Source organism: Schistocerca americana, chromosome 1 (genome assembly GCF_021461395.2).
Source record: "Schistocerca americana isolate TAMUIC-IGC-003095 chromosome 1, iqSchAmer2.1, whole genome shotgun sequence".
In the NCBI taxonomy this organism is placed as follows: Eukaryota; Metazoa; Arthropoda; class Insecta; order Orthoptera; family Acrididae; genus Schistocerca; species Schistocerca americana.
Window position 1 is genome coordinate 289,887,781 of NC_060119.1, and position 25,346 is coordinate 289,913,126.

At 41.1% G+C, this 25,346-nt stretch overlaps 1 protein-coding gene across 1 annotated transcript in view; it reads right to left on the bottom strand.

Annotated features, from left to right (window-relative positions):
- Window positions 1–25,346, bottom strand: part of LOC124623468 (odorant receptor 43a-like) — a 102,483-nt gene that overhangs the window by 73,338 nt on the left and 3,799 nt on the right. The gene's annotated exons all lie outside the window — the stretch shown is intronic.

A 25,346-nucleotide genomic window follows, 5' to 3' on the forward strand; every position in this document is an offset into this window, starting at 1 on the left:
AGCAGACAGTATCACTCTTTCACTGAGTGCCATTCTTTTCCTCATTTTGTAGATCTAGCATTCATTGTTTCTATGTAATTACTTGATATATTTCAAATACGTCTTTGTAACTAGTAAGAAATATGTATTTGTTTTACCAGATGATATACGTTTTATTTATTTAAAACATCATCGCTGGCTATATTTTCGTCAATTTCCACTTACTTCTGGAAGTGTCGTCTGCACACACATTTTCCAGATATTTCTACGTTTGGCTGGCGTTATTGGGCTAATTCCACTTTGGCTTGCAAGTGAAAAAATATAACACCACTAATAGTTGTTTTTGGTCTTCCTGTAGACATCAGGAGGTATCATTTAATACGATTAGTCAGCAGGCCGTTCAGAAACATTAGTTGGACAACATTTTTTTTTGTTTTACGTCTGGAATTGTGTGTTGCGGCAAGTCAAAGGAAAAGTAGGTCAACAACACAAGTACCCAACGCAGGAATACCTGAGAACTGTGCTTCCGAACCACGTTTTCACATTAAAGCGAAAGTCTGAAGAAACTGCAACGACTGACGATGTTTTATGAATGAAACGTAACACGTCTGATAAAATAAATATACATTTCTTACTACTTAGAAAGACGTATTTGAAATATCTAAGACAACACTGTTCGTTGTAGAAACAATTTACTGAGAAGAAGAAAAAATGAGATTAAACTGAAAAAGGTTATTTTCAAAATAGACTCACTGTTTTGTTTTCTGAGTTTTTCAGGCGCGGTTAATAGAAGATATACGATTATAGTTCCAACTCGATTGGATAGTGAAAAATATTCTACTAATGTCAGGCTTGATTACCTTCTCTAAAGACGTAAATGTTGAAGCCAACGTTTAGGCAGACACGTAAAAAAAATGTTAAAAACGAAGTCTTTTTCTGAGAATTTGGAGTCTGTTGTAGCAACGTAGACAAAAAGAGGTACGAGTATTATCTACATAGCGAAACGCTATCCCCTACAGAAATCATAGTTTTGATCTTTTATCGCGTTTATGAGTTATTAAGTGTGTGTAAGTTACGTTAATTGTTCGCCTCGATAGATGAGTGGTCAGCGCGGCGGAATGCCATGCAAAGGGGCCCGGGTTCGATTCCCGACTGGCTGTTGTGTTGTCATCATCATCTCATCCCCATCGACATGCAAGTTGCTGAAGTGGCATCAACTAAAAAGACGCACCACGCGACCGGTCCACCCGAGGGGAGGCCCTAGCCACATAACATTTCATTTCAGTTACGTTAATCACTTTGCAGCCCCTCTTCAGAGAAGGCAGTTGCTGAATAGTTTTGTTTAATCACTGTATTTTGGTCTCTTTCTAAATTTTATTCTGCTAACAGATAACAAGGAAATCTCGCCGCAATTCACACCAGCCTTTGCCACTACACAGAGCCTTGACGAAAAGGAAGTAAGTTTTGAATATGTCATTTCTTCGACATGAAGGACATTAAATCTACACCTACATAACTACTCAGCAGTTCACATTTATCGCTTGGCACGGGGTTCATTGAAACATTTTCAGGCTATTTCTCTACAGTTCCACTTTCGAATAGCTCGTGAAGAAAACGAACGCTTCAATTTTTCCGTGTGGATTCTGATTTCTCATTTTCTCTTACGATGGCCATTTCTCCCTATGAGGTGGAAGTAAATTAAGTATCTTCGCATTCGGAGTGTGCTGCAGGGAACGATGGGAGTAGTAAGTGGCTGGAGGCTCTGGGGACACAAATACTTGTAAACTTCAAAAATATTATTTGCAATCAACTCCAACAAAGAAACATGAACAGTAGATCATACATTGTAAGTCAATCTGGAAAAACCTTGATTACGATAGAGTTCAAGGTCCAACGGCCGGATGTCAGTGCCCACAGGCGCAATATTTCGGCAAAAGTCGTGCACTCACGTGAACAAAAGCTATGAAACCGAAGATCTCTAGCAGGAGAGAGCAGCAATACGGGAACTAAGAGACGATCTAGATATCGTGGTCTTACCATTCGACAAAGGCCAGTCAGTTGTGACCCTTTGTCTCACGAGGATTACGCTAAGAAGATGTGGGGCCTGGCAGAAAATAGTGCATACCAGAGGGACAACATTGGTCCTTTCAAGAGTGTGGACACGAAGACTCTGACACTTCTCGAGAAATTCGGATTACCAGACGAAGATGTTAACAAGCCACAAGAGAGGGCACCAGCTCCACCGATATCTTTTGGATTTCCGAAGCTTTAAAATCGAAGGTGCCATTACGCTCTACTGATTGCACCATTGGTGCCCCGACGAACTGACTCACTAAATATCTCAAGGATTTGGTCAGCTCTTATGTAGGAATGTGTTCACATTATAGTCGCGACTCCGTGGATTTTGTTGAGGCGTCAAGAACTTTAAACTTCAGGATACCGACATCCTTTGGAGCCTAGCCTTTGTCTGCCTTTACAAGAATCTGCGGACCACATTGGTTAAACGTTAGATGTAGAAATGACCAACCTTTTAGGCATGTCTTACCGTCGAAATTCTTTCTTTTCTACATTTGCTGCTACAGCAGATGGAACAGGTATTCGTGGGGAGTCAGCTTTCACCATTTGTCACCAAAATTTCGAAGAGGAAGCCCTGGAGTCAGCCCAATGGAAAACTACTTGTTTTTCCGATGTGTTGACAACACTTCTGTCACAAGGCCATATGGAAGAGACAAACTGAATGATATCCTCATACATTCGATGTACCATACATCAACTTCACCGTGGATACCGAAGTGGACGGAGCGCTACCCTGTCTGGATGTAGTGGTAACAGGAAGAGCGGACTGCACTCTCTGCCGTATGTGTAACAGAATAAGACGCTCACCGACGTATACCTACACGAGAACAGCTGCCACTACCTGGTGCAGAGGAATGGAATGCTTAAAACATTGGCTTGTACCCTCTCCACCTGTGAAAGTCTCAACAAAGAACTTGAACATTTGGGGATGGCCATTGCATTTATTTCATTTTGAGGCATATTATCCAGAAATATGGGACGAATTCATTGGAAAAATCAAATGAAAACAGTTTTACGCCTACCAGCTGAATTATGGTCACTGCCTTTCCCTGAAGTCAGTTCATTGTGGGATAGCTCTACCTCTTTTTAATCAAAGTGCAGGTTCCCACGCTTTTCTAAGAATATACTCATTACCATACTAATAAGCGGTTACATTGCTGAAATCGCAATAGATTCTTTAATGACACGTTCCCAGAAATTAGACATCAGTACCAGAACCTTAGCATGGTCGTAATCCATTCCAAGTAATTCTAATAAGCAATAATCTGAGAATGTCGACTTATGAGGCTGCTGCAATCTGGTCTGCCGCTGATATTTTCAGCAATGATCTTCGGCAGTATGCATCATCCGATTTATATGTCTCGCCGCATTGGCAGAGTATTCGATAGCCCCGGATTTCTATAGTCAAAGTTCATCCTCCACACTAAAAAGCAGTGCCCATGTTTTTGCTGTTGGGAAAAAGACTGTTTTCACTTAACACAATGAATTCGTTCTATCTTCTGGATGACGCGCCACAAAATGGAATAAATTCTATGGCCGCGTCCTCCTGAGGTTCCTCTTCTGTTTCCGCCAGTTCTAGACAATGTGTAGGACGATAGCTCCACAAATTTCCCTCTCCATGTAGCCGTTCTTCCAGACCACCGTTTTCAGATGTTCAAGTGCTTTGTTGAGACTTTCATTGGCAGAGAGGGTGCGATCCAGTGTTTTAAGCACTCCGTTCCTCTGCTTCGAGTGGCACCAGCTGTTCTTGTGAAGGTGTAGGTCTGTGTGCATCTTCCCCCATTACACACAACGGCCCAGAGTGCAATCCGCTCTTCTTTTTACCACTACATACAGAAAGTGGAGCACTCCACCCACTTCAGTATCCATTGTAAAGTTGAGGGTATGGTATATGGAATTGAAATATGTGAGAAATCATTCAGCTTGTCTCTTCCAGCCGGCCCCTGTGGCCGAGCGGTTCTAGGCGCTTCAGTCAGGAACCGCGCTGCTGCTACAGTAGCAGATTCGAATCCTTCCTCGGGCATGGATGTGTGTGATGTCTTTAGGTTAGTTAGGTTTAAGTAGTTCTAAGTCTAGGGGACTGATGACCTCAGATGTTAAGTCCCATAGTGCTTAGAGCCATTTTCTTTTTCCCTTCCACGTGGCCATATTACAAAAGTGTCGTCAACAATGGCGGAGAAAAACAGGTAGGTTTCCACTGGGCTGATTCCAGAACTTCCTCCTCCAAATGTATAGCGACAAAGAGTGAAGGTAGTCCGCCTGTCGGTACTCTTTCTCTCCGCCCGTAGTAGCCAACATCAAAAAGAAAGTATGTCGACGTCAAAGACGTGCCTTAAAGGGTTGATCGTCTCTACGTCTAACTCTTAGCCAATATGATCCACAAGCACGCTGGGTAAAAGCACTCTGGTGAAAAGAGGGACAACTGCGAAGCAAGAATGTCGGTATCCTGAGATTTCTGAGTTGTTGGTGCATCAACAAAATCCACGGATTTGCCAATATGATGAGAACACCTCCTGATATAAGGGCTGAGCAAATCCTTCAAGTATTCAGTGAGTGAGTTTGTCACGGAATCATTGTAGTTAACAATGGAGCGAAAGGCACTTTAGCTTTGTAAACCTTCCGAAGTTCATAAAATATTGGCGAAGCTGGTAGTTTCTTTTGTGGCTTATTAACAACTTCGTCTGACAATCCGGATTCTCTGAGAAGCACCATTATCTTCGGCTCCATGCTCTTGGTAGGATCTGTGTCGGTCTCTGGTGTTCACTATCTTCTGGCTGGACCCACATTTTTTCAATGTAATACTGGTGAGACAAGGCCACAGTTGAGTTGCCTTTATCGATTAGTGAGCCCACGATATCTGGATGGTCTCTTTTATTCAATATGGCTGTCATCTTCTGCTAGAGATGTTTGGTTTCATAGGTTTTGTTCACGTGACAGTTCGACAGGTTTCCCGACATACTTCGTGCAGTTGCCTGTACTATTGCGTTGTGCTGTTCGTGATAGGTATCGCTTTAGGAGGGGGAGCTAAATAGAGTCCCTTCTTAAGAAATGACACCTTGCCGTCATCCAGCTGTTTATAAGCGAAACTGTTGATAGCACTGAAACGAGTATCAGAAAATCATCTCTCTGACCTACGCCGATGTTTAACATCTGTTGACCTTCCTTTGTGCGTAGTCCGCTGTGGTCCTTGTGACACCATCGATCCAGTACCACGTCTAAGAACGGAACAGGTTGACCAGACATAGATGTAACTTTGTTTGTCGAGTCCAGGCACCAGAGTGTGAAGTGTACGTTTCTTGATTCTTCTGGCTGCCGCTGAGTCAATGTGATGCGTTACCTTGGCGAAGTTCGACACCACACGCTCTTCACCGTACATCATAAGGAATGCAATAGTACTCAGCAAACGGCTCCTCAAATGGTGCAGCTTTTCACTCACAATTACATCTCTTCCCTGCAGATTTCATTCTTCAACTCCTCCCGGCGATGAATCACAACAAAATAGTACACGGGTGAACGATCAGCTATGTGTCCTACGGTTGCAGTTTTTGTGCAAACTACCCAGTTGCCATTATCAGGTGCGCTAATGAACTGAATGCTTAAGAGCTGTTGTGGCGCTTTTATCACTTCCATCCCTGCCTCCAATAAGCAGCTCTCTATGCGCCCCGTGCCCAGTATCTTTCACTATCTTTTTCGCCGTCCTCCCGGAGACACGTTGTAAGGTTGGCATGTTTGATTTTTGTAAATTACCGATGTGCACGTCAGAGAATGAGAAAGTTATGTTACTATTAAACAACCTTTGGTTTTGTTGTGGCACTGTTTTTGCCTCTGCGCAGTCCGATACATCCTTATCTGAGTTGGTAGTTGACGGTTGGAGGCACAACATCGTTCTAACAGGTAGTCTGCGAAAACCAGTTCATATATGCGGACGACTGGAGCTAACTCCCTCAGCGTCAGTTAAGGTCTGCTGATGGTGCAATGATGCACCTAAATGGTAGCCATATAAACCATAACATCATAAGGATGGTCGTAGGTGTTCCATTTTGTTACATTCTCGGATGAAGTGTGGTAGATGATGGACACATTCAGTAGTGTTATGTTGACTTGTGCTGTATCTGATAGATGAAAGATTCATTGTAAAAGACAGCAAGAATGAATACGATGTATATACTGGAAGGCAAAAAGAACATAAATTTTCAATACCACTATTATTTTTTTGAAGAAGAAGTTTGAGGTAAATCTGAAGCGCTCCACAGCTAGTTTGTCGGAATGATTATTGTTAGCTAGCTAACTTGCCCAGAGCTCAGAGAATCACCACCCCACTTTCCTGACTCATGCATAACGTACTAACTGATTAAGCTGTTTGGTTTTAATAGAAATTCTCTTTAACACTGTACCCTTTTCAAATCATTATTCACTTTGTTAAGCATAGTATTGTCCATACTAAAATTACTCTGTCTTTTTGAACACATACTTCATTCTAAAATCGTTGTCTCGGATTATAATTTTATAGGAATAGTTACTCTCCTCGTCCCACTGTTTAAAGAACGTTTAAAGAACGCACTACCACATTGCACTATATGGTAAGCAACAGTTTGAATATTGTTTGGGAATTTTATTTAAAAATTGAAATCTAGCTTAGCCGCTGTGTGCTTGCTGTTTGGTGTTGTGCTTTCGAAAAATCTGTAACAACGTTGTCAAGAAGCGAGGAAAGTGGAAATTTTGATTAGGACCAGATAAATGATTTACTTCAGTTGCGCATTTAATATAAAGGCAAGTTGTATTCAGGTCAGCTACAGTTCAGTTCAAATTAAGTGCTGTTTAGTCCAACGTTAGCATAATGAGTTTAAGTTGGATAACAGGCTGTGGGTACATAGATTTGGTAATATGCAGATTTTTTGATAGAGTTGGAGGTAAATTTTAGCTATGTTTCATACAGAAACATATAGTGGGGAGCTTACATATGTCGACCTTTTCTGCCAGGGTAGTTCGTTGGTTCTTTTGGTAATACGTAGTCAGATAGTGTAGTGTAGGATGTCTCGAAAGGAAAAAAATACCGCTGCGCTAATTTTACTAAAGTTGTACTTTTTTCTGGAAATTCACTTAAAATTTTGTGTTAAATTTGTAAAATTTTGTGTCGTGTACGATCATCGATTACTTTATTACATAAACAGTTAGCTTAATAGTGCAGGTTCTACGTGGATTCCATTCATTGTTGAATAACTGCGTGCACGATAGTACAGTTTTTGTCTTTGTTTGTTTGCTCATTGTAACAATATTGTTTTGTCCAAGAAATAGCATTTCATCATGTACGGCACTATAGAAAACAATATGAAAATCTGTCGTAGCTCAAGGCAACAGAGGGTGTTATGAAATAACGAATCGGTACAGGATGAAATAAATCGTCTTGAGCAAGTAGCATCTAACAATAGTTTACATGAGACTGCAGGAAATTGATCGACTCCACAATTATTTAGCAATTTAGCTAACAGTAATGAAACACGCAATGTAAAGAACACGCAAATTATGAAGTTGAGTCGGTCAGCGGTAAGTCGCCACGGTGTGGTGAAACATAACAAAAGCCGCCTCAGTCATGCTAATTGTTGGAACTGATAATAGACACATCAGAAACGGGTTTGGCGTCAACAGAACAGGGAACTGTTATTTGAAGTGTATATTGAGACGAAGCCAGCGAATAAGATTGATGTTGTAATAGGATAATGAGATCTATGTTGGTTAGGTACACTACATGATAATTATGTGATTTAAGATGCATACTGATGCAGAATGGAGCAATGATTCTGACGACGAATGTAGAGAAAAAGTAAGTCTGTAATGGTTACGTCATGGGGCCCTGTTTTTTGTTATAGTCAATTTTTATGCCATGTGGATGCATTTCGTGTTCATAAGCGTAAAAGGTAAGTTTTTAAGAAGATGTGGCTAGCTGACAATCGTGAATGAAGGTTATGTGACTTGAGACATCACAGTTACTTCTTTGATCTGGAGTTTATGATTATCTGATGCAAATCATTCAACCTTTCAATAAACATACAGTCCCGTTTTTTTCATCAGAACAATACAACGTGTAACAGTTACTCAAATTTTACAGTGATTCGAGAAGTGTAAGTTTTTCTCTCCATTACTGCTCGAAAGATGTTTTGCAAAGATCTGGCTTGGCACTGATTGCTACTCTGTACTGTGACACACTCTTTTAGCATACGGTCTCTCTGTACTTTTTGTGTCTTATCTTTGAGGTTGTCTCTGTTTTCTTACTTATGTTTATAAGTAACAATATTGTCCATCAATGTAGGTGCTTGAGAAATTTTCGAAGTGAAGGTGAAACTCATGACTTGCCAGGTGTGACATGGATAGTCAATCATTTCGATTTAAAAAAAGAAAAAAAGCAGGAAGAGAAATGTGATACAGGAAGTATGTTGGATACTAATGATTTTTTTTTACTTTTCAGTTTTATTCTTTTTCCATGGCATAGGATAAGAATCTTTTATACACATTTTTCTATTAACGTGTGATATTGCAGACTATCTTCTTGTATTTACATATGCTGTAACGTAATAACATGCATTGCTTTAGCTTAAGGATATTTCAGGTTGGATTTGCCTCTTGCACTTATGTTATTTATTTGAGTTTCTTTAAAATGCGCATTTTGTGTATGAATTGTTACTATAAATACGGCGCCATTAGTATACTAATTATGTTAAGCGTAATACTGTAGTAAGCTCTCATAAGTCATGAAATACGTGTAAATTGTCCCAAAAGATTTGTAAGGAGGATATAAAGAAAGAAAGGTAAGAAAGGAAGTTATGCAACACATACATGAGCTAAGAAATGGTTAAAAAGATGTATTTGAGATGAAATGATTAGATAGGATAAAATTCAGATGGAGTATGAAAAACGGTTAGTTAGTGCAAGTATGAGAAATGGTTAGGTAGGACAAAGATGGCAAATGGTTAGGTAGGGCAATGGAGATAAATAATGTGAACTTATAAAAATGTATGAAATATATGACAGAAAGGAGCAAAGAGATAACGTAAACAGTTGTATCCGTTGGAAGTTTGATGAAATCATGGGCAAAATGATTAAGAGGTGCACAAACTAAAGGATGAAATGTAACTAGATAGCATGCTAATTACTGACCATATTAGTTGTAATTATAGACTGGCGTTCGACTGACTGCTTAAAGTATTCTTTGATGCTGAACCTTGCTTACTCCCTAATCCAATTTCTTCCTAATTATTTATTTGTGTTCTCATTATCTGCGTCTGTGGTCACCATCGTCATCTATTTATGTGCGATCAATGTCTTTATGTGTCTCTTTCTACCTTACTCCCTATACTTTTATGTATTTTAATGATGAATGCACATACATATTTATTTGAGTTGATTTAGAATTTTCTGTAGGTCATTCTGTGCACGTATAATAAATCTTCCTTATCATGTCTTTTCGTGCACAATGTTTCACATGATTTATTTATCAGATATTTCTGTAATCCATTACCGTAAAACCATTACACCATTTTCTCTTACTTTTTTTTATAGACATAGAAATCTGTTGTTACCATTACACTACATGTGCAGTCCATATGTATAACTATGCAAAAACTTATTACTCCTGTCTTAATACAGGTAACTGCATATTGTAAATGTAACAAACTGTAACTCTTAGACCGTTCACCACATATGTTTGATACTTGCCAGGGCAGAAGAAATATGTCTGCTGATTATATACTGAAATATTCTCTGCCAAATGCTGGAATATTCAGCGATACAAGCTTGTACTGACTTTTATAAGGAGCTCTTCGACAATGCAGCATGTTTTTAGAGTTATCAATGGATTTACACTCTGCTTCAAGCAGACACCACTGCATATTTTACTGTGTGTGCATGTGTGAGATTGTCAGCTGTGAACTTTGCTTAACCTCACTGAATCTGCTTCCACATAACTTCCCAAACCAGTGACGTAACTGCAACAAGCTAAAGTAAGTTTGGTCGTTTGTTATAAAGACACGCTTCTACCTACTTTCATCCTGAAAATTCTACTGCCATATGAGAATGTTTCAGAAATATAGGCCTTGTGTGATACAGGCACTCTAACCCACTTCCTGTGTACTACAAAAACAGTATAGGTCACCAATACTACTTTAGTACAAAATGTGGCATATAAACTTTGAAAATAGCCTCGTGCAGAACTCTCACATAAACATCAAACGTGATGACCTACCTGAGGCGAACTCTATCGATTACTTCATTCACATGCTCAGACATCATGGAACATAGTAACCTATCTGTGGTGAACTCTACTGATTACTTCACTTACATGTTCGCGAATTCTGCTAATATATTTTACTTATAAGTCTTTAACTGATTTGCTTGTAAAGATATTTTTCTCTTTGTATTTGTAACATGTTTTGTATATTCCTATCCTTAATATTTAGGATTTTGGCCTCATCCCATTCCTATCTGAAAAGACACTCGTTCAAAATTCTACTCAGGGAAGGTGGTCTGCAGCTCGTGGTCTAGTGGCTAGCGTTGCTACCTCTGGATCATGGTGTCCCGGGTATGATTCCCCACCAGCTTGGGGATTTTCTCTGCCTGGGGACTGGGTGTTTGTGTTGTCATCATTTCATCATCATCGTCATCATTCGTGACAATGGTTGGGTTGGACTGTATACAAAAATTGGGCTGTGTAAAAATAGGGACTTTGTACAGGCGCTGACGTCTGCGCAGTTGAGCGCCCCTAAACCAAATGTCATCCTGGAAGGTGGAGGATATGTAATGTGGGCATGCCATTTTGACTTTTGTAAATTATCGATGTGCACGTCAGAGATAGAACAAGTTATGTCACTGATAACCAGCCTTTGATCTTGTTGTGGAACGGTCTTTGCATCTGCGCTGTCTGAAACATGATTAGCTGAAGAGTGCTAGATGATGGACATATTCACTAGTGCAGTACTGACTCGTGATTATATGTGTTAGATGAAGAAAGATTTATTGCAAAGGACACCAAGAATGAATATGATGCACATACTGGAAGGCGAAAAGAAAATAAATTTTGAATAATGTTATTATTTTCGAAGAACATAAATCTGAGGTAAGACTGCAGCACTGCGCAGTTAGTTTGTCAGAATAGTTGTTGTTAGCTGGTTAACATGCTCAATGCTGAGAGAAAAGCCACCCCACTTCCCTGAGTCGTGTTTTAAGATACCAACTGATTAAGCTGTTTGGTTTCTATAGAAATCCTCTGTTGAAGTTGAACCCTTTTCAAATCATTGTTCACTTTTTTAAGTATAGTATTGTTCAGGCCAATGTTATGTGTGAAGATCAGACGAAATTTGCCTCTGTCTTTTTCAATACATAATTCATTCTAAAATTGTTGTCTCGGAATGTCATTTCATAGGAATAGTTACTCTCCCCATTCCACTGTTTAAAGAAGTTTTATCATTACACATTGCCAGATTGCGCTATATGGTAAACAACATTTGAATATTGTTTGGAAACATTATTTAAAATAGAAATCTAGCTTAGCCGCTGCCTGCTTCCTGTTTGGTGCTGTGGTTTCGAGAAATCTGCAACAATGTTGTCAAGACGCAAGGTAAGTGGAAATTTTGATTAGGGCCAAATAATTGTTTTACTTAAGTTGCACATTTAATATAAAGGTAAGTTGAATTCAGGTCAGGTACAGTTCAGTTCAAATTAAGTTCTGTTTAGTCAAAGATAAGCATACGAGTTTCAGTTGGGTAGCAGTTTGTGGGTACATAGTTTTGCTAATATGTAGATTTTTTTATTGAGTGGGAAGTAAATTTAGGCTAAGTTTCATACAGAAACGTTTGGTGGGAAGCTTACAAAGTTTATCCATTTTGTGGCACAATACCCAGAAAGACAGGAAAAAGTATTGAGAAACAGCAAATGAAGACATTCTTCCACCCACCAGCTAAAACACGTGCTCTGCTTCGTAATAACAAAGACGACCTCGTAGAAGAGACGTGTTTCTCTGTATCGAAGATGAACAAGTGCTCATAGCTCTTAAGGTTTGAAGGTTAGAGCCCACGCTTATAGCACTTTTGTTCTTGTTCGGTGGTTGCTACTACATCTCAAAATATAGGGTGCTTTTTAAAAAGGCTGTACAGATCAGGCGCTGTATACTGCCGAGGAATCAACGGCACTACATATTACAACAGCCTAAGAAATCGACGTTGGGATGTTTGCCTATTGAAATTACTCGTGCATGGAATGGATTACGACCATTCTAAGGTTCTGACACTGGCGTCTAACTTCCGGGACTGTATCGTTAAAGAATACCAAAGTGCTGCGCCAACCCCTAAGCAGTCAGTTCAGCAGCGCACCTCATGATGGCAATACGTCCGTTTGCCGAATTATAAAATGAGAGTATGATTTGTATCAACAAGCCTCCTGGTAATCAACTTTAGAAGCTACCGCAAAAATAATAGAACAAGGCTGCTGGGCACTAGCCCAAGGCACCATGTCCTAAATAAAATGGAAGTAAGATGTGATGTAACATGCAAAATCTAAGGTGCAAGTCAAAACTAAAAAATAGCTCGAAATTGTCAATTTAACAATCACAGAGAAAGGTCTATACAAGTAGGGACCTTAAGGGAAGATAGGCTGGCTCATTAAATACAAAAACACTAAAGACAAAATATAAGAAAATTTAACACTTTAAACATAACCAAATATGACAGCACGTCTAAAGTCTAATCTAACATAGGACCTTTCACACGCGCACCTCAGGCAAGCCGGACTCTTCCCTGCATTGACTCCATTGTTAAGACAATTGAAGACTGGAAATGGGAAACGCTGAAAGTGCCAACATTGTGCAGTGTCCGATTTTTCATGAAGACCGTTGTATGTGCCAAGACGAATAACATGGAAAGGGTTCGAATGACTACAAAGATTTCCTTTTTTTTTGCAAGACGACCGGTATAGGTAAGAGAATTGATGTTGCATCGGCAGCGGCACTGTGAAAGCTGATGTGACACGCACCTAATGGCAGTGACTGTTATAACCCGTGTTTAGTGTAAGCTCCTACCATTGTAGAACTTTGAATATTGCGTAAACTCATTTCCTGGTGCGATAACTGTATTAAACATAACAAAGTACGATATTAATACCTTTAATATTGCTGCTTCCAGACGATATTTTTAACAGTGTTGAAATCAAGTTTTTAGTGTTTTACGTCACGAAAAATGCACCAGTTACTTATTTTTTTTTACGCTTACCGCATCGCGTTTCGAGAATTTGTTCTCATTTTCAAGTGCATTCCTTCATTTTTTTACATGAATATGTTTGGCGATGCTTGCTGCCTCTCTTGCTTCTTTTTGAGGTTAGACTGTAACCGGAAAATCGGAGAAAATGAATCTTTCAATGTTTTTAAACGCTTATGTAGGAAATGGTATTCTTGTTTGACTAATTACATGCATGGTGCCTCCTCCATTGTACAGAGCATGACTCACACACATACGAATCATCATTTACAGTGTTTGTTTAGAAAACATGCTACAAAGATATTATGACACTATGGCTCCACAATGAATTTGTGCACAGTCAGAGTTGTTACATTGTTATATAAGTTGCAAATTAAAAAACTCTTAAAAATTAATCATCGATTAATTACTCTTCCTAGTGACGAAAGGTACTATATGTTAACGAAAATTGTTACAGTTATCATACAGTCTAGGACGAAAGTTACTATATGTTTATCAAAATTGTTACAGTTATCGTACAACATAGGAGCAAGATTTAAAGAGATTAGCTGTTACTCTATGCAGTTTGTCATTGGGAATTTTTTCTCCTTGCTTTACGCGTTACAGAAAAATTTCAAGCTCCTCTATTAAATCCCCTGTATCAGATTTTTTGAACTGGTAGAATATTGTAAGATCTTCTTCTATGTTTTCGAAAGGATGCTCAGCGTTTTTTTATGTATATTGCTATTGTTGGTTGTATGTATGTAGCAGTTGATATGTTCATTGTACCTAATTTGTAAATGCCTGACAGTTTATCCTATGTAGTACTTTGAGCAAGTTTTACATCTTTTTTGTATATTTATGAGTCTGAGATTTTATGTTTTTTTTATTGTTTAAGGAGTGGACTACCTTCCGTTGTAGCTTTTTGCTTGTTGAGAAAGCTACTTTCAGTTTGTGTGACTCAAGCAGGTTTCCTATTTTTTGAGAAATGTTACCTATGTAAGGTGTGCTAGCCATACATTTGATTGTATTAATGGTTCCTTCTAAAGAGCTAGGAATTTCTTCCTTTTTTGTTACACTGTCTGTCATAGAGCTGGGGACGTCACTGGTCACAGCAATTTCCCTAATGTGTCTAATTCTTTCTCCCTGTTCTCTTTGTTTATTGGGATTTTACTAGCTCTGTTTATTATCGTTTTGTATGTATACACCTGAGTGACACGATGTGGCAGGAATTGTGTTGCTAGAGGTTGTCTTTTTCTGTATATCTTCAAACTCTGTCCGTTATATTTGTTTTCTGTGCACTAATCTAGATTATTAATGCTATTGTTTCTTTGGTATTCGGTTGTGAAATTTATTTTCTTGTGTACATTACTAAACAAATTTCTGATGCTACTGGTGCCTTTGGTGTCACCTTTGAGTAAAAAAAGTGACAGCAGTTCACAAATAACATCAAATATTTGTTCCATAATGGACGAGTCAGCAATTTGTAAAATTTAGCCTGACTTTTGAAGCAGCTATACACTGTGCATCCCGTGTCACGAAGTATTTTGACACTAGTGGCAATGTTTATCCATTCAGAAAAAGTATTTCTTTTAATAACTTTAACAGTGTATATTATTGAACGAGTTTATGAGTGAAATTGAGAAATATTATGCTCTGAATACTATGCTCTGAACATTATACTCTGAATATTACACTCTGAATATCATACTCTACATATCATACTCTAAATATTATACCCCGAATATTGTACTCTGAACCTCATGATTAAATTAACTTTTATTTATGAGCTTTTATTTATTGTACTCCCGCTTGTACATTGTGCATAGAACTGTGATATTAATCGTCTCCCTGCGTAATATATGGCTGAGAAAGACGCAGGAAATCTATCATTTTGGTTACAGCCAGTGCTCTTTCGAAACATGCGAGGCGAAACATGAGTACGAACAACACAAACAAAGTCCGTCATCTTGTCAAATCGGCTATCGGTCAAAATTCCTCTCAAACACGACAGACACAATCTATGGTTAACAAAGACATCAAACAAAACCGCACACTGCCAAATAATTTGACAAACAAGTGAGTTTACAAGTTGTTTTATCCTTTACAGAGGCCTTAGCAGGCATTTTTGCTTGTCAATACTCTTCGCACACCATCACTTTGGCAACACGTATTCACAGTTAAATGTGTCTGAATAAGCTGTCAGCAATTTTAATTCAGCTGCTTCATTTCTGCGTAAAAATCTTATGCAGTATTCCAATCTCGTTCGCTCATGATGACTTTTTTTTTTTTTTTTATCACAGCTCCCATTAAAGCAAATCCGGCGGACATAGCAACCTTTCTCGAATTTTCTTGTTAGCTTTAAAGTACGGTTCTACATTATCTGATGGAAAGTATCCGGATACCTCTACGTGACGTAGAATTGATTACCAGATGGATTTGGCAGTATAAAAGGGGGTAGGGAGTGATGTGTTGCCAGTGGAGAAGCTGTAACAGCAGAGTGGGTCGGTCGGCTGAGCTCAATGGCTTCGAACATGAACTGGTCACTGGATATCAGCTGAGTAACAAATCCATTTGGCCCCAGAATGAGATTTTCACTCTGCAGCGGAGTGTGCGCTGATATGAAACTTCCTGGCAGATTAAAACTGTGTGCCCGACCGAGACTCGAACTCGGGACCTTTGCCTTTCGCGGGCAAGTGCTCTACCAACTGAGCTACCGAAGCACGACTCACACCCGGCACTCACAGCTTTACTTCTGCCAGTATCTCGTCTCCTACCTTCCAAACTTTACAGAAGCTCTTCTGCGAACCTGGAACTAGCACTCCTGAAAGAAAGGATACTGCGGAGACATGGCTTAGCCACAGCCTGGGGGATGTTTCCAGAATGAGATTTTCACTCTGCAGCGGAGTGTGCGCTGATATGAAACTTCCTGGCAGATTAAAACTGTGTGCCCGACCGAGACTCGAACTCGGGACCTTTGCCTTTCGCGGGCAAGTGCTCTACCAACTGAGCTACCGAAGCACGACTCACGCCGGGCACTCACAGCTTTACTTCTGCCAGTATCTCGTCTCCTACCTTCCAAACTTTACAGAAGCTCTTCGCAGAAGTAAAGCTGTGAGTGCCGGGCGTGAGTCGTGCTTCGGTAGCTCAGTTGGTAGAGCACTTGCCCGCGAAAGGCAAAGGTCCCGAGTTCGAGTCTCGGACGGGCACACAGTTTTAATCTGCCAGGAAGTTTCAAATCCATTTGGGTTATTTTAACCCTTCTAAAGCTGCCCAGGCTGATTGTTGGTGACGTGACTGTGACGTGCAAACGCAAAGGAACGACCACAGCTAATCCAAGACTCAGCACCAGATATATGACATTTTCGAACCGTGGAAAAAAACTTGATGTGGCTCCACCGCCGCCTCACCCGTCGAGCGTTTGAGATAGGACGTCAAAAATTTAAAAAAAGGAAATTGGTTTTTCAATGATGTGTTCGTTTTGTAGCGGATATATCTGTGAAGAGTTTGCTATATAAAACATATATGTTCGAAGAAATCTAAGACATGTTATTTGCTCCTTAATGTGCCACGCCTCTTCACTCAGCATTTTTCTATCGCACGTCACTGTATTTCGTTCTGCGTAATTCAGACGTGTATATTTTGTAATTCAAGCCATCAACCCTATATTCAGGACACCAGAAATTAAAATGTCCTCATGCTCCCAGTCGGCCAGTTTGACATCTTACCCCTCTTAAGAAAGTCACAATTAATAGTGGGTGGGATTATTTGTAACCGGGAGAGTGAGAACTCTTCAGAAAATTTAGACTCTTTATTGCCTATTAACTGATAAATGTCTCTTTTCTGTGACATAGAGTTAAATAACAGAAACATGAAAGCAGAAAAGACAAGAGACAAGCAAGGTAGAACACAGTTATTCAATCCTTAGGTCCCAGCATTTTTTGCTCTCTAATCTTGTTACAACTTTACACAGCGTGCTTTCCTTTCTGCGAAAGAATCTATTAGCTCCTCAAAGTTCGTCAAAAGTTTTGCAGAATGAATAATCAAAATGTCTCAGTATAATACTTAAAAAGCTTCTAATACGGACAGTGCTCAAGATTCGTGTGTTTTCTCGATTTGATTACGTCTGATTTGTCGCTGTCTGCTAGATTAAATGAAATAGGCCTTTGTAATAGTGCAGCAATTGTAACAAACGCAAAACAAGCGAAACTGTTTAAGCAGAAATGGTCATTTTATGTACCTCATTTACACAATTAACACTACAGAATATAATTCACGTAGTACCAATGTCAAATGCCTATTAGGCCTACTACAAGCAACATTTCATTCATACGCTCCAGTTTCTCAAGTATGAGATCGAAAAGTAGTAGTACGAAATTTTTATATAAATTTGGAATCGTTATATTCTTCCATATAATATGTGTGATAACCCCGTTTCTTCTCCTTCCTCGTTCTAACAAAAAATCTTGTCACCATTAACTTTGTAACTATTCCTGCCATTTTCAAAACTTATTCTCCAGTTAACTACACCAACCCTGCCAAAATCAACAGTTTAGCTACCTCCTCTCCCCCTTTATTCTCCGATTAGGTATTGTTACGTGTTCGTACAACACCCGCGCTATTCCGAGAATAGAACTCAAGCGGCTGCTAAGTGGGCACTGTACAATTGGATCTTAGTAGTGTAGCGATCTGGCAAAAATTTTCTTTCAAAGTTTCATTTTCTTGGATACACCGAGAAGGTTAATAAGTAATCTTTCTTTCCTGTTATTCCTATTAGTCATTTATTTTCACTCTGATTGTCTGAATCTATGGATGTGGCTAGTAATTATAACAACGCTGATCATTCGCACACCCAATCAGCCACATAAAGCGATTGGCATTTATCCATTCGATTTATTTGGCTCAGCTCGTACAGCCCCGTCACATTTTGTCTGCGGGAAAGTTTTTTTATTGTTTGATGCGGCGGCGATTCCTCTGGCAGCACATCACGTACACTATGCACACATTCGAAAATAAATGCATTCAACTTAGACTGCGCTGAAAAATTTTCAAAAACCAACAGGGATGCGTTTGAAAATTATATGAATAATCGATGGACCAACGTGTGCTGGATGCTAGGCGCTTTGTGGAACAAGGTTTGTTTCGTTCAATAATATGAGTTTGACGTCCACTGAAATTACCGCTCCAGGCGGATACCCCAGTTTGCCCCACCGTAGATCCGGGCCTGCCGAGACCAGGCACACCTCACGTACGAGGTGCATTCAAGTTCTAAGGCCTCCGATTTTTTTTCTAATTAGCTACTCACCCGAAATCGATTAAACTGGCGTTACTTCTCGACGTAATCGCTCTGCAGACGTACACATTTTTCACAACGCTGACGCCATGATTCCATGGCAGCGGCGAAAGCTTCTTTAGGAGTCTGTTTTGACCACTGGAAAATCGCTGAGGCAATAGCAGCACGGTTGGTGAATGTGCGGCCACGGAGAGTGTCTTTCATTGTTGGAAAAAGCCAAAAGTCACTAGGAGCCAGGTCAGGTGAGTAGGGAGCATGAGGAATCACTTCAAAGTTGTTATCACGAAGAAACTGTTGCGTATCGTTAGCTCGATGTGCGGGTGCGTTGTCTTGGTGAAACAGCACACGCGCAGCCCTTCCCGGGCGTTTATGTTGCAGTGCAGGAAGGAATTTGTTCTTCAAAACATTTTCGTAGGATGCACCTGTTACCGTAGTGCCCTTTGGAACGCAATGGGTAAGGATTACGCCCTCGCTGTCCCAGAACATGGACACCATCATTTTTTCAGCACTGGCAGTTACCCGAAATTTTTTTGGTGGCGCTGTATCTGTGTGCTTCCATTGAGCTGACTGGCGCTTTGTTTCTGGATTGACAAATGGCATCCACGTCTCATCCATTGTCACAACCGACGAAAAGAAAGTCCCATTCATGCTGTCGTTGCGTGTCAACATTGCTTGGCAACACGCCACACGGGCAGCCATGTAGTCGTCCGTCAGCATTCGTGGCACCCACCTGGATGGCACTTTTCGCATTTTCAGGTCCTCATGCAGGATTGTGTGCACAGAACCCACAGAAATGCCAACTCTGGTGGCGATCTGTTCAACAGTCATTCGGCGATCCCCCAAAACTATTCTCTCCACTTTCTCGATCATGTCGTCAGACCGGCTTGTGCAAGCCCGAGGTTATTTTAGTTTGTTGTCACACGATGTTCTGCCTTCATTAAACTGTCGCCGGCCGGTGTGGCTGTGCGGTTAAAGGCGCTTCAGTCTGGAACCGCGTGACCGCTACGGTCGCAGGTTCGAATCCTGCCTCGGGCATGGATGTGTGTGATGTCCTTAGGTTAGTTAGGTTTAATTAGTTCTAAGTTCTAGGCGACTGATGACCTCAGCAGTTAAGTCGCATAGTGCTCAGAGCCATTTGAACCATTTTTGAACCATTAAACTGTCGCACCCACGAAAGCACTTTCGACACATCCATAACTCCATCACCACATGTCTCCTTCAACTGTCGATGAATTTCAATTGGTTTCACACCACGCAAATTCAGAAAACGAATGATCGCACGCTGTTCAAATAAGGAAAACGTCGCCATTTTAAGTATTTAAAACAGTTCTCATTCTCGCCGCTGGCGGTAAAATTTCATCTGTCGTACGGTGCTGCCATCTCTGGGACGTTTTGACAATGAACGAAGCCTCACTTTAAAACAATGTGCATGTTTCTATCTCTTTCCAGTCCGGAGAAAAAAAATCGGAGGCCTTAGAACTTGAATGCACCTCGTACTGACAGACAGGGGGTGTTTGTAAATAATCGCATGAAATCAACGGAACGGATCACTCGTGGGGCCCAAACTGCCACCAGCAGTCCAGCTAGCACAGTGACTGTGCGTTGGGAGAAACGAGAGTCATTTGCAATGACTCACGCTATACACTGTAGCAGTCCGACGGAAGGATTTCAGTTTTGCCACAGTCTGGCGAACGTTAACTGTCATGTGTAATCCCAACACCAAAGAAGTCCGCAGCTCGTGGTCTCGCGGTCGGGTTCTCACTTCTCGAGCACGGGGTCCTGGTTTCGATTCCCTGCGGGGTCAGGGATTTTCACCTGCCTCGAGATGACTGGGTATTTGTGCTGTCCTCATCATTTCGTCATCATTCATGACAGTCGCGAGATTGGGCTGAGCAAAGGCTGGGAATTTGTACGGGCGCTGATAACTGCACAGTTGAGCGCCCCACAAACCAAACATCATCACCACAACAACAAAGTACAGAGCAGGTGTAGTTCTGGTAAAGAGGTGCTTCCCTAGGTTAGAGTATGGTCCACTTATTGCGCTTCAGAAAACGCTAATTGCAGAAGGCTATGAACACACATTTTGGCATTGTATATCCCGTACAGTTCGAACACGATGATTGATTGTTTCAGCATGACAGTGCATCCTGTTACAAAGCAGCATCCATTAGACGACGCTTTGTGGACAATAATATTCATAAAAAGCACTGATATGCCCGGAGTCCCGATCTGGACACAATAGAACACTTTCGGTTTGAGGCAGAACGTCATCTTCGCTTCGGACCCCACCGTTCAACATCGCCTCCTTCTCTGGTTTCCGCTGTTGAGGGACAATGGGCTGTCAGTCCCACACATGATAATGTTGATGGTTTGTTTGTGGGGCGCTCAACTGCGTGGTCATTAGCGCCCATAAAAAGTCCCAAAAGTTACACAGTCCAATTTTTTCACAGGCAACCGTAGTCGCTGCCACAAATAATGATGAAATGATGAGGACAAAACAAACACCCTGTCCCTGAGCAGAGAAAATCCCCAAGCCGGCCGGAAATCGAACCCGGGACCTGATGATCCAGAGGCTTCACATACATTAAGACACCTAATTGGAAGTGTCCCCAGCACAGTACAAACGGTCATAAAGGCGAAAAGTATACACACTCACTATTATTGTTCACTATTAGCTATCCGGGTACCTTTGCTCCGACAGTGTATGTGACAAAAGCTGTTGAATTTTAGCAAATGTGTTGTTTCCTTGGATTAATAGTATCAAATAATTTGCTGTCCAATAACTCATTCACTGATATAGTACATTTACTGCGTGCGCTTTACCTGTTCTTCTTTGGGTTAAATACTTGACTCCCTCACTAATCACCATAATGTCCCTCCTGCAGCAACTAACGCGTCATCGACTTCCTATCTGGTACGATCCATCAGGTTCTCCTTCAGCGCTGTAACTCTTTTCCTCTTCCACGTCAACAGGCTTAACCACGTTAACAGCGAGCTATTTTGACTGCCTGCAAAGCACTATACACGATCACTTTTCGTACCATCACTACGAACTAACATCCACGTTACTTTGAACTGGAACGCAGCAGTACCTAGTTATGCTAACAAGCTAGTTCCTGCTACATCGGCTCTATGGCTCGCTTTATCACTTAACAACAAAACTGGCTATGTTTGGCGGCCATGAATATTTACGTGTTAAACTAAAAAAAAAAAACTAGATAGAGTAGCAGTATAGTCATTTATGCGCTAGAAAGAGCTTAGTATGTGCTCCGATATTCCTATAGATGGAGTGCTGTCAAGTGCTAAACGTCTAGCGACGATGACTTGTTAATCGATCTCTTATTTTTTTTTCGAAAACTTTGAGAATATTTTTTCCCATACTATCATGCGCAGATGAACACGCTGATCGACTGAACTGCGATCCGACCATTCATTCTGTCTTAAAAATATCACGTCTATCGCCTTCTTCCCAGTATAACGTTTTGACATTCTCATATGGTTACATGCTTGATTTCAAACGTTCTGAAACTGAATCCTCGATATAGAACAAATTTTATGAGAGGAATTTTGTTAACCCTGAAGCCTAGTTGTCTGCAACAGAAGCTGCTAGGCTTCAAAGAGGGTGCGGGAAATAAAAGTGGTCCGGAGAACATATTTCCACGATACAAGGAAACACAGCAGCAGAAAGAAAATACGATCATAATTTCTTGAGGACTATGATATTATAGTGCTCCCCACACAAGGTAATCGCACACTGACATATCAGATGACCTGATGACCAGATAGGGCCGCTACTAGACTCACCTCCACTAACAGCTTTGTCAGGTGTGAAGATTGTGTAAATGTGTTTCAGGATTTGGTCGGCTGTTCGAACATTTGCTCTATCCTATTGGGATGTGGTTATATGCATACTTTCATCTTAACCACTCGTTCGGGCTTTTGATTTGCCCCACCCTGTCGTTTTACCAGTGTTGCACGAATTTTTGATGTTCAGGTCATCTGCTCACAGTGTCAAAGGAATAATTATTGTGAGCACTTTGTTACATGTGGTAGACAGCCGAAAAAATCTCCCATTCTCTTGTGCCAGACTTCCATAACTGTCACACTATCGACTTACTCTCATATTTTGAAGAACGCGTTTTGTTAGCATTTCTGTTGTCACTGTCGCTCTTTTCTCCTTCGTATTGCCAAGGAAAGTTATGACTTGCATTGTGAGATGTACATTTTTGCAAGGAAAGAACTACGTGGAACAGGGACTGAGAGGTGTCATTCTTGCTGGGCCCCCTCTTTTCTTTTTATATTCAATATTTCACTACATTAAAATCGAGTTTCAGTTAGTATATTGATATCAGGTTTATTTACAAAGAGAGAATGAGTGATTAGTAGGTTCATATGTAGTGGGTTCTTCAGCTGATTTCATCCCCTCACTACTTTCTTGCATTTATCGTAACATCAGTGCATGTGGTATGGTAGGCAGCAGGCTAGCATCTGCCCAAACTGTTCTGTTGCGTCTGCGAGTGGAAAGAGAGGGACTTGCAACGGGCTTCCTGTTTAGAATCTTGTCAGCCCGAGCTTGTGAGACGGGGAAACAGACGATGTCTGGTTGAGCCACTTTCTGGGGCGCTGTGGCGGCCACGTGTGTCTGAAAATGTCTGCGTGTGTCGATCTGCTCATGGTCTGCAGACTCACAGCAGAACGTTTTTTCTTTAGAGAGACACTCTGAATAATGAAACGGAGACTTTAACGATGTTCAGCCAGCCATAATGACGCCAGAAAACATTGTTTCCTGACAAAATGACAGCTAACATCTTTCCCAGTGTCTCACGAATGCATAGGATACCTAAAATTATATATCTCGTTGTTAACATGCGTTCTCTTGCGCCAGGTGAGCCGAGTCCTACTCGGATCAATCGCTCAATCTCAATAACCGTGCGGTATCTTTGACGGTTCGCCGCGTTAGGTGCTTTGAGAGGCCCATGGGCAGGCAGTTGGAGACTGTTGGCGAGAGCAGAAAGAACACCCGGGGGCGCGAGGAAAGTCTGTCTTCGTTCAGCCCCTGACATATGAAACTCCACCGCGACGAGTGGATACCTGATCTGTAATTTTGGCCGGCCGAAGTGGCCGCGCGGTTCTGGCGCTGCAGTCTGGAACCGCGAGACCGCTACGGTCACAGGTTCGAATCCTGCCTCGGGCATGGATGTGTGTGATGTCCTTAGGTTAGTTAGGCTTAACTAGTTCTAAGTTCTAGGGGACTAATGACCTCAGCAGTTGAGTCCCATAGTGCTCAGAGCCATCTGTAATTTTTAGGCATTCAAGTTTATCTGGATTGCTAGTCATATAGTGAAGTTATTCTAATAACAGCTATTCTTTACAGCAAAATTACTACGGGCAATCGTTTTGTTAAATAATTTTGGGGTATCGAAGCTTTGTCTCGTCGGCTGATTCTGTAATTCTGATGTTACCCAATTATTAAGGACTGCATAAGTAGTAGGGAAACAAGGACATCAGTGCATTTTGTTAGTACAGGTTGCCTACATCAGGAGCAAGTATGCACTCAGGGGCCAAACTATTGTACTCCTTTGATTGACAGGTCCTTAACGTGGGCAGAGCAGCAAACTTCAGGCAGCACCGTAAGGGGCTTCTGCAGGCACAGTAAGGTAGCAGCCTGTTGCATACACCACTCGTAAATGAAATAATAGCGCAAATTGCAGCCACATCATGCCATCTGCAACCACTGAGCCAGCTGCTGTGAGAACAGCATGCAATGAGAAGTTTTGAGTCAGTAACAAAGGGCAGGACAATTAGATTTGAGGTTAGGCACCTCATGCTGACCCACCTACATTGTCAGTTTCGGTTGCAGTGGGAACAGGATCAACAAGATTGAGTCGCAGTTCAGTGGAAATGGGCCACCTGCACTGATGAATCACGTGTCTTCATATATGCGGATATGCTGTCATACACGTGAACAGCTGCTCGAAACATCCACTACATCATGGATGCAGATCTGTGGGGCAATATTATGCTACAAGGGGTTATTCACTGGGTTTCTAAGGAACTGTGGTACTAATATAAGGCACCTCTGGACTACATGAACATTATTGTGAACCATCTGCATCCATTCATCCTATGGCTATATCGTCTTCCAACAGGATAACTATCCCTATCAAGCCAGAATCGTGTTACAGTGGTTTGAGAAGCATGATACTGAACTTATGTTGATGGCTTGCCCACTAAAAAAAATGGCTCTGAGCACTATGCAACTTAACTTCTGAGGTCATCAGTCCCCCAGAGCTTAGACCTACTTAAACCTAACTAACCTAAGGACATCACATGCATCCATACCCGAGGCAGGATTCGAACCTGCGACCGTGGCGGTCGCGCGGTTCCAGACTGAAGCGCCGAGAACCGCTCGGCCACTCCGGCCGCCCTTGCCCACTAAATTCACCTGTTTTGAACCCCGTGGAACACATCTGAGATGCTATCGGGTACCAGCTCAGAGCCCACGAACTATCAGCACGTAATTTACGGGAATTGGAGATTTGTGCCCACACAATTTGAACCACATATCTCCAAAAATTGCCTAAGCCTTACCGAATCCACACCGTGCTAAATCGCTGCTATATTACATTTCAAAGGTTGGCAAAGACAATATTAAACAGACAGCCATAACGTTTTAGGACATCTGTTTATATCTCCTGATTGGAATGCGACTGAAGTATCATAAAGTGTATTGCACAAAATCTGTGACCATGCTATCAGCTGTAGTGTAGGTATAGATTGAA